Source organism: Ambystoma mexicanum, chromosome 1q (assembly GCF_040938575.1).
Source record: "Ambystoma mexicanum isolate Mex_15411 chromosome 1q, UKY_AmexF1_1, whole genome shotgun sequence".
NCBI classification, from domain to species: Eukaryota; Metazoa; Chordata; class Amphibia; order Caudata; family Ambystomatidae; genus Ambystoma; species Ambystoma mexicanum.
The window spans coordinates 1552412772-1552420728 of NC_090922.1; the positions used below are offsets into that span (position 1 = coordinate 1552412772).

General features: G+C 47.6%; 1 protein-coding gene across 1 annotated transcript in view; it reads right to left on the bottom strand.

Moving 5' to 3' along the window:
- Window positions 1–7721, bottom strand: part of LOC138552164 (zinc finger protein 268-like) — a 90522-nt gene extending 82801 nt beyond the window's left edge. The window contains exons 1-3 of the mRNA XM_069642518.1: window positions 7568–7721; window positions 5882–5945; window positions 263–343 (exon numbers count right to left, since the gene is read on the bottom strand). The gene's annotated coding sequence lies outside the window, so the exon portion shown is untranslated. The remainder of the gene's footprint in view (window positions 1–262; window positions 344–5881; window positions 5946–7567) is intronic.
- Between the last annotated feature and the right edge of the window lie 236 nt (window positions 7722–7957).

Below are 7957 nucleotides of genomic sequence, written 5' to 3' on the forward strand. Positions count from 1 at the left end.
GGTCTCCGCAAAGCTAGAGACTATCTGAACTGTCGAGTGCTAACGGTTGATTTTGAAAATAAGATTAAAGACTTGTTAAGGACACCTCTAAAACAAATAGAGAAAAAGAAAAGACTATGGAGAGCAGAAAATAATTATCTAAAAGAGAAGAAGATCTCCAAAAGAAGGAGAGAATACCGCACAGAGAAAAGAAGAGAACCAGAGACAGAAAACAAGACAAAGATAAAACAAGACACACGGCCCTCATTTCAGTATAACTTACCCATTTGGCCTTGCCGGCTGACACTCTCTCTCCTTGAAGATCTACAGCAAGCTGAAAAGAAGTATCCTTTTTCTAGTGTTTCTAAAAGAAAAGAACATTTGATTAATAAAGATTTGGGCTCTCTTTCAATCCAAAAAAACTATTTGATGGCTGAAGACTCATAATTCTTTGGTTTCAAACAATATCATATGTATACCATACATAAATTATCACAGAGAAACACCCGAGAAGTGAGAGTATTTGCCTTATTCCTACGCTAATATAGCGGCTAGAAGAAACGTGTACCCAGAGTCCCAGATAATAGGGAACGATTAGGCTACCACAAAGACGCCGTGACAGGGGTACGTTTACACTCCACGAAGGGGTAATGATTAGAGGCAGAGGTATCCGTGTCCAGCTGGTGTCCGTCTAGTCTGTTAAGTGTCTGTTTTACATGTTTTGTTGTGACATCATATGTGAAACATTTTTTTAAGAGAACCGATTAAAAATGTGCGCGATTGAATAGCTGAGACAATCACACATGAATTGATGTTTTTTGAGCAAATTGGTAATATAACATTTTTGTGGGAAATTTTGATTGGAGCTTGCAGTGTTTGGTGCTCGCTCATATTGTCACAAGTTGTTTAAACCACACGAAAGCAGTGACAAGTGTTATATAAGAGGAAAGGGATCAGATTTAAACATGCAAGACATAACTCCATTAGCACACTTATGCAAACAATTGCCAAAACATGCACCCAAACTAAAGAAGTACAGCACCAAGTGGGTTAAAGCTACTGCCCACAAGATGTTTATGCCATGGCCACAAAATGGGTCTTTATCTAAATCCGTCTTACAACATATGACGACATATTTGCATGCCACATATACAGGCAAGAAGTTAGAAAAATGCCTTGCCTTTTTCGAATTGTGGAGCCGGCAACAGATTGGATACTTAATGTATGCACAGAGGGGGGTGAGACGCCTACTGCGCTACCTGCCCCACCCGAAACAACAATTGAAGGAAGTAAGGACGAGGTATTATACCCGTTGAGGGAACTTAAAGCAACCACGGGGTACATCAACCTCGCATATGAGTCACCTACACATAGTAGTGACGAAACACAAGGGAAGGATAAGCACAAGAATCTTACCTCCACAGTCCCAAGGGACAAGGGGAGGCACGATGATGGAAGGAAAGATCAGGCACAGACAAGTGCATCTCTCAACAAGGAGAGAGAAGGGAAGAGATGGAAAGGGAGCGGAGACAAAACTGATGAGATAGCATTTGCAAAAGATGAATGGATGGGAGGACACATTTTATTGAAATTCGTTGGTAAAGGCATTGATGACGTAAGACAAAAGGAGAGGTTAGATGAGACACCGAGAAAGGGGAAAGAAAAGGAGTTAAGAAACGAAAGGATAAGAAGGAAAGACAGACAAAGGCGAGAACAGCATTATCGCGAGGAGCAAGAAAAACAGCTTGATCTCAACCCAACAGCAGCCTATGATCAAGACAGGCAGAAACAGCAAAGGTTAGAAGAAGAGCAAGGGATGCGTGAGAAAAGAATGAGGAGACAAAGAGATGAGGAAATACGAAGGGCAGATGAACGTAGAAATGAAAAGAGAAAGGAAGAAGATAGGGTCAGAGAAGAGGCGAGGAAGCAAAAAGAATTTGATGACAATATCGAACTTAAGCGAAGACAGAGAGCACACGAATTTCAGTATTTGGAGAGCGAAGTTAAAAAACCCAATCCAGTTGTAGACTGGGAAGATATCGAAGAATACTTTCCTGCATACGACTCAGTACCAGGCACGTCTAGGGCGAATATTGACAATGACTTCGACACCAGAAGCATCGTAGAAATGATCGATAAAATATATGATGAAATGGGGCTAGAACAAATACCCCAAGGAGAGAGGGAAGACGAGCGCTTGGAAAGCACTCAACTGTATGACACTGAGGATGTCACCTGAAGTAGTGGGAATAGAGACCTATCCCTGGATAGGCTAGAAATAAGTAGGAATAAAGAGGATACATTAAATTACATGAATTGGGTACAATGTCCGACTCCGAAATAGAGGAGCATGAGGAAAATGAAGAAGCGAGGCAGAGCGAAAGACGACTCCCAAGAGAAAAAGGGATACGATGGTCAGACACTAGCAATTCTGCACCGAGGGCATCAGAGTCAACCATGCAGTCTGACCGACATGAAGAAGTATCTCATGGTCAAAGGGGGGTGTCTTCACCGCCCTATGTAGACAGACTAAGGACATTGCCAGGTAGACAGCAATGCGGGAATATTACCCCTGCAATAGACAGGAGAACAATGAGAGAAGAAAAGGAGGGCTACGCATTCCAGTTTCTGCTACTAGAGAAAGGGGGAGTAAGACCACAATATATTCCATGGCCACACATGGATCGGGAAAACTTGAAAAACAAGCTTCCAATGCTGACATCGGGAGCCGGAAAATGGATACATGAGTTAGAAAAAATCCCCTAATCGCCATACTTGGTGAGAGAGCAGACGATGTGTGGGCACGGGCAGGGTACCCTGGTGTAACCACAATCAATATCGCACATGACGCAGCAGCATTTAACAATTGCAGAGCAGCAGTATGGAAAGCGCTACGAGTACTTTACCCAGATACTTCCGATATGGGAGCTATAATGACTCAAAAAATGAACGATTCTGCTCCCCTCCCTTGGCCGTTCTGCGTCATGCCTTGATTTCTGCATGTGTACGCCAAGTGCCCTGTCACTCCAAACAGCCAACATATTGGCGGTCGTCGGATTATTTGTCCATTTGACATATCCGGGCTTCCATGTTACACGTTTTGAAAGCACCTTGATTATTTTGGAAGCCGCTCTGACTGCTCTGCCATCCTCTTCCCCTACATCCTCTTCCCTGTGGGTAAAATCCTACGTTACCCTGATTATTCTGTTGTGGACCAGCTACTTGCTGTATGCTTCGTTCAGCTGCGCTAGTTAGCATGGATCCTTCAAGAGCATACTTTGAAAGTTTCTTCTGTACCAATTTCGCTTCCTCACCCTTTCGAGTTGCTTCCTTTTTGCGATTCTTTTCCTGTAGCAGTCTACAATAATGTGCGATAGTCAACTGGATTTCAGCCCAAGGTTTAGCCTCGACTCCTAACAATTTCTTGAGTTGTTTTTGTACCAGTTCTGGCAATCCTTGGCACAATATATGGTAAAACACAGGTATGGATTTTGTCCAAGATTCATGCGTTTCAAGCACCCACGTATCTTGGAAATTCTGGAGGTGAACTGCTCGAATATGTGGCTTCTTTGATGGCTAGTGCATCTTTTACTTCTCTTCAACTGCAGGCGCAGAGGGATAGGTCGAAGAACAGTGAAGACGACAACAATACCTTGCAGACAATTCCACTGCAGTTGCAAGATATGTCACTGCCTATTTTTTCTTGTGTTAGACCTAGCACCCTAAGCCCTCCTCCCTCTGAAGCTTTTGTTTTGGTACATCATCCACATCCGTAGTGGGGCCATCAGGAGATTAACTTATCAAAGTCTGTTCCTTTGGTAGATTCAGACTCAGAAGAGCTTTCTTCCCTATAGTGCTCAAATGGGAATGGGGACTGACAGGCACCGGCACCCGGCAATGTAGGAATTACTGGGTCCGGCAAAGTCGGAATACCCCGGTAATTCCTCATTGCCGGGTGTCAGATTATATCGCAAGTTTGGCAGTAGCCTGCCAGTTTTACCGGCAGGGCTACCACCAAACTTATAATGAGGCCCATTGACTCTGGGTGCTTCACCCCCTCAACTCTCACGCTCGACCTCCCCTCGATCTCCCACTCAGGTTGGCCCCGATTCATGCTGTACCCTCTGTCACCGTGAATCCTTCCCTACATTTTCTGTTCCCGAGCAACATGTTTTACAGAGCTCTGCATCTGTTTTTCCCTCTCCCCGCCACCCCTCTGCTCTTTTCACTGTTCTTATTCTGTTCTTTTCTCCTCTCCCTTCCCTCTCTATCTCCTTCTCCTCCCTTACTTTTTTCTACGTACTTACTCTATCAGATTTGTCCTTGGACCTAGTCTGATAGTAAACAAATGTTTGTCTCCTCCCCTCCCCCGTACTAATTATTCCCCCCTCCTCCCCCAGTACTATCTGAAACGTCATCAGGCCTAGCACAATAGTAGCTTGTTTTGTTCCTCTCCCTCCTTCTCCTCCCTTCACCTCGTGTAATTCTACGGGTCTACCAGAAATGTCGTAGGGTCTAATACGGTAGTCCCCTGTCTGTATCTGAAATGTCACTAGGCCGAGTACGATAGTTATTTCACATTCTTGTTGTTCATGCCCTGTAAGAAGGTTTTGTATTTTCCCTTGTTCCCTCCCTTGCCGTGAAGCGCTTTGAAACACATTGGGCCTCATTACACTAGTGGTGGCCCCGGCACCGTTCATACCGGGCCGCTGTATTACGAGTTCTGCTCGCGGGTTCCTGACAACCCGCCAGGTCGTTATCAACGGTGTCGGTGCAACCATGCTCCCCACCCCCATGGTGCCCTATGGGGCAGAATGGGGATTAGGAGCCCGGCATTACTGCTCCCGCGATTGGGCTATTACCGGCCCCTTCATCTCATAATGGGCTAGTTATTGCCCAATCGCGGAAGGCGGTACCGGTAGCGAGCATGGTGGCAGCCATGCCTGCCATTCAGGCACGGCTACCGCCATGCTCGTAATGAGGCCGATTGTGTATAGGCGCTATATAAATAAATTATTATATCATATCCTATCCTATGCGCACAGAAGCCTGAGGGTGTGTTGCGCTTTACAAGAATTAAATACACTAAACTAAACTAATCCTCCAGTGGTCTGTAATTTTAGACTGAAGGGGACTTGGAGGCACATATTTCTGGAATGGAAGGGATTTTTGTCTGGTGTGCTGTCTCCACCGCAGACCCTTGTCCTGTTGCCTACTAGTGATAATCCCCTGTGTGAAAAGTGTCGAGCGACCAAGGCAGTAAATGGGCCTCATTACGGCCTTGGCGGTAGCCATGCCGCTATTGGCGGCATGGCTGCCACCAAAACCAGGTCTAGGTCCGGGTTACCAGAATGGGGAATTACCTGGCCATTCCGAGTACAGAGGGCCCGGTAATTCCTCCCTCTGGGAACCGGGCCCGGACCTTCCCCATTCCCATCTGAGCCCCCATAGGGCTCAATAGGAATGGAAGAGGGAGCAAACAACGGGCCGATTACGAGCGGCCCGTTGTTTGCTCCCTCTTCCCCACGCGGGACGCAGTAACGACGCCTGGTTTGACCAGGCGTTACTTACCGGGTCCCGCAAGGGAACCTCATAATGAGGCAGAATGGGTTTAATGGGTCCGCCTCCTTTAGCGGAGCCCGTTAACCCGTTCCGCCTCGGTTGTAATGAGGCCCAATGACTCCCTTCAAATAGTTCAAAGAAAAGCATATAACCTACTACTAATGTTACATGAAACAATGGAACCTTAACTAAATAGAAATGTTCTAAACCACAGCTCCCAATCTGATATTCTTATCCTGGGAAAGGGAAGAGGGGACAGGTGGTGGGAGGGGCAGGGGTACACAGGCCAGTAGACAGAAGTCAAAAACATAGGCAGACATATATCACAGCAATTACTTACCTTTTGCAGTCTGTGATCCTCATGTTTTTCTGAGCACCAGGAAACACCAATAAAGTATCCAGGGCTGTGGAAATGCAAAGGTTATGATATGATTAATCTACAATAAGAATGATCTGAATTAAATACTTGTAGCATTCACATGACATTCAGAGAAAATATATAATGTAAATCACTAAAGAGAGAGACCCCGGCCCACCCCAATTCCCCACCATCCATGACATGCACGTGAGCTAGGGGTCTAGGATCGGGAGCTAGGGTTCTAGGATTCTTTTGCAGGACACTTGCCCACAAGGCAGTGATGACGTCACAGGGTCATTCACGTTTGGCCAGACCCATTTGCAATTTAAACAATTTATGTTTAAACATATTAAACGTTAAACAATTTATACAAAAAGAATAATGGGTTTTACTAATATTACTAGCCAACTCGAATGGCTACACTAAGGAGCCGAGCTGGGACGGGCGAAGGTTCACATATTTCCTAACACTATTTTCCGAAGCTCTGTTAGGGTTAATTTTATATATCATTAGTCCGGTGGCCAGCGTTTGGTCATGCTGAGTATGCATGTTAAGTAAGGAGCAACTGCGCCATCTCGTGGTTCTGCCTCCGCTATTTTCTGTGTTTAGTTGGGAGGCGGACAGGACAGCCTTGTGTAATTATCATCCGTATGCACCCTGCCGAGCTTTCATGTTAATCCGAATCCATTTAAGAGACATCGGGCCTCATTACACGGTAGGCGGTAGGGGTTTACCGGTATCGGTAAGGGCACCGGTACCGGTAAACCCCTACCGCCTTACTACGAGTTCCCTTTGCGGGATCCGACTTTAACGGCTGGTTTTACCAGCCGTTAAAGTAGGGTGCCGCAAAGGGACCTCGGAGCTAATTACGGTACCGCAATTTTCGGTACCGTAATGAGCACCTTCCCCATTTCCATTATGGCCTATGGGGGCAAAAATGGGAATGGGGAAGAGTCTTGGTGAATGGGGAATTACCGCCCCCCGCTCACCTTGGAGTAGGGCGGTAATTCCGCCATCCACCAAGGCGGACACGGTAAAATAACGGCAGAAACCATGGCGCTAATAGCGCCATGGTTACCGCCTACCGTGTAATGAAGCCCATCCATTGGTTCACGCAATGGCTTATATGGTGGTAGATGGTCACTTCAGTCTGCAGAGGGGCTGTGCTGGACGCAGGTTAACCTGCATCCCACACAGCCACTCTGCAAACTGCGGGACAGAGTCCCCAAATACGGGACGATCCCACAAAATACGGGACAGTTGGCATCCAAACAGGAGCGAGGCCTGGTAGGAGGTTTCCACCCCCATCAATTGCAGGGGGGGGCCTGGCAGGAGGTTCCCATCACATGAAGGGGGGGGGGCCTGGCAGGAGGTTCCCACCCCCATCACATGAAAGGGGGGGGGCCTGGCAAGAGGTTCCCACCCCATCACATGCAGGGGGGGCCTGGCAGGAGGTTCACACCCCCATCACATGCAGGGGGGGCCTGGCAGGAGGTTCACACCCCCATCACATGAAGGGGGGGCTGGTAGGTGGTTCCCACACCCATCACATGTAAGGGGGGCCTGGCAGGAGGTTCCCACCCCCATCACATGGGGGGGGGTATCAGGAGGGTTGTGAAGGAGCAGAGAAGGGAAAAGAGAAGAGAGTGGGCCGGCCCCCTCCCTCACCTGCAGGGAATTATCATCCCATAATCACTGCCTCCTCCCCTGTGAAGCGCCTCCCACTGCAATATTCAGCATTTGGGGTGTAAATGAGGGGGGGGCTGCAGGAGGAGCGCGTCCACCATCAGCAGAGCCTCGCGGAGGGGGGGGGGGGGCTGAGCTGCCGGAATAATTCAAGCGCTACGCGGAGACGCGATATCAAGAGCATGCGCAGGACCGAAACAGAGTTCCCATGAGCATGCGCAGTACGGAGACATCCCTGAGCATGCGTTGTGAGGAAGTCCGAATGCATGCGCGAGAGATATTCCGAGAGCATGCGTACTACAGAGAGCGCCTCGGAGGAGCATGCGCACTACTGAGCTTTCGATGTCCAGAGCTGAGATACTGATCTTTTGA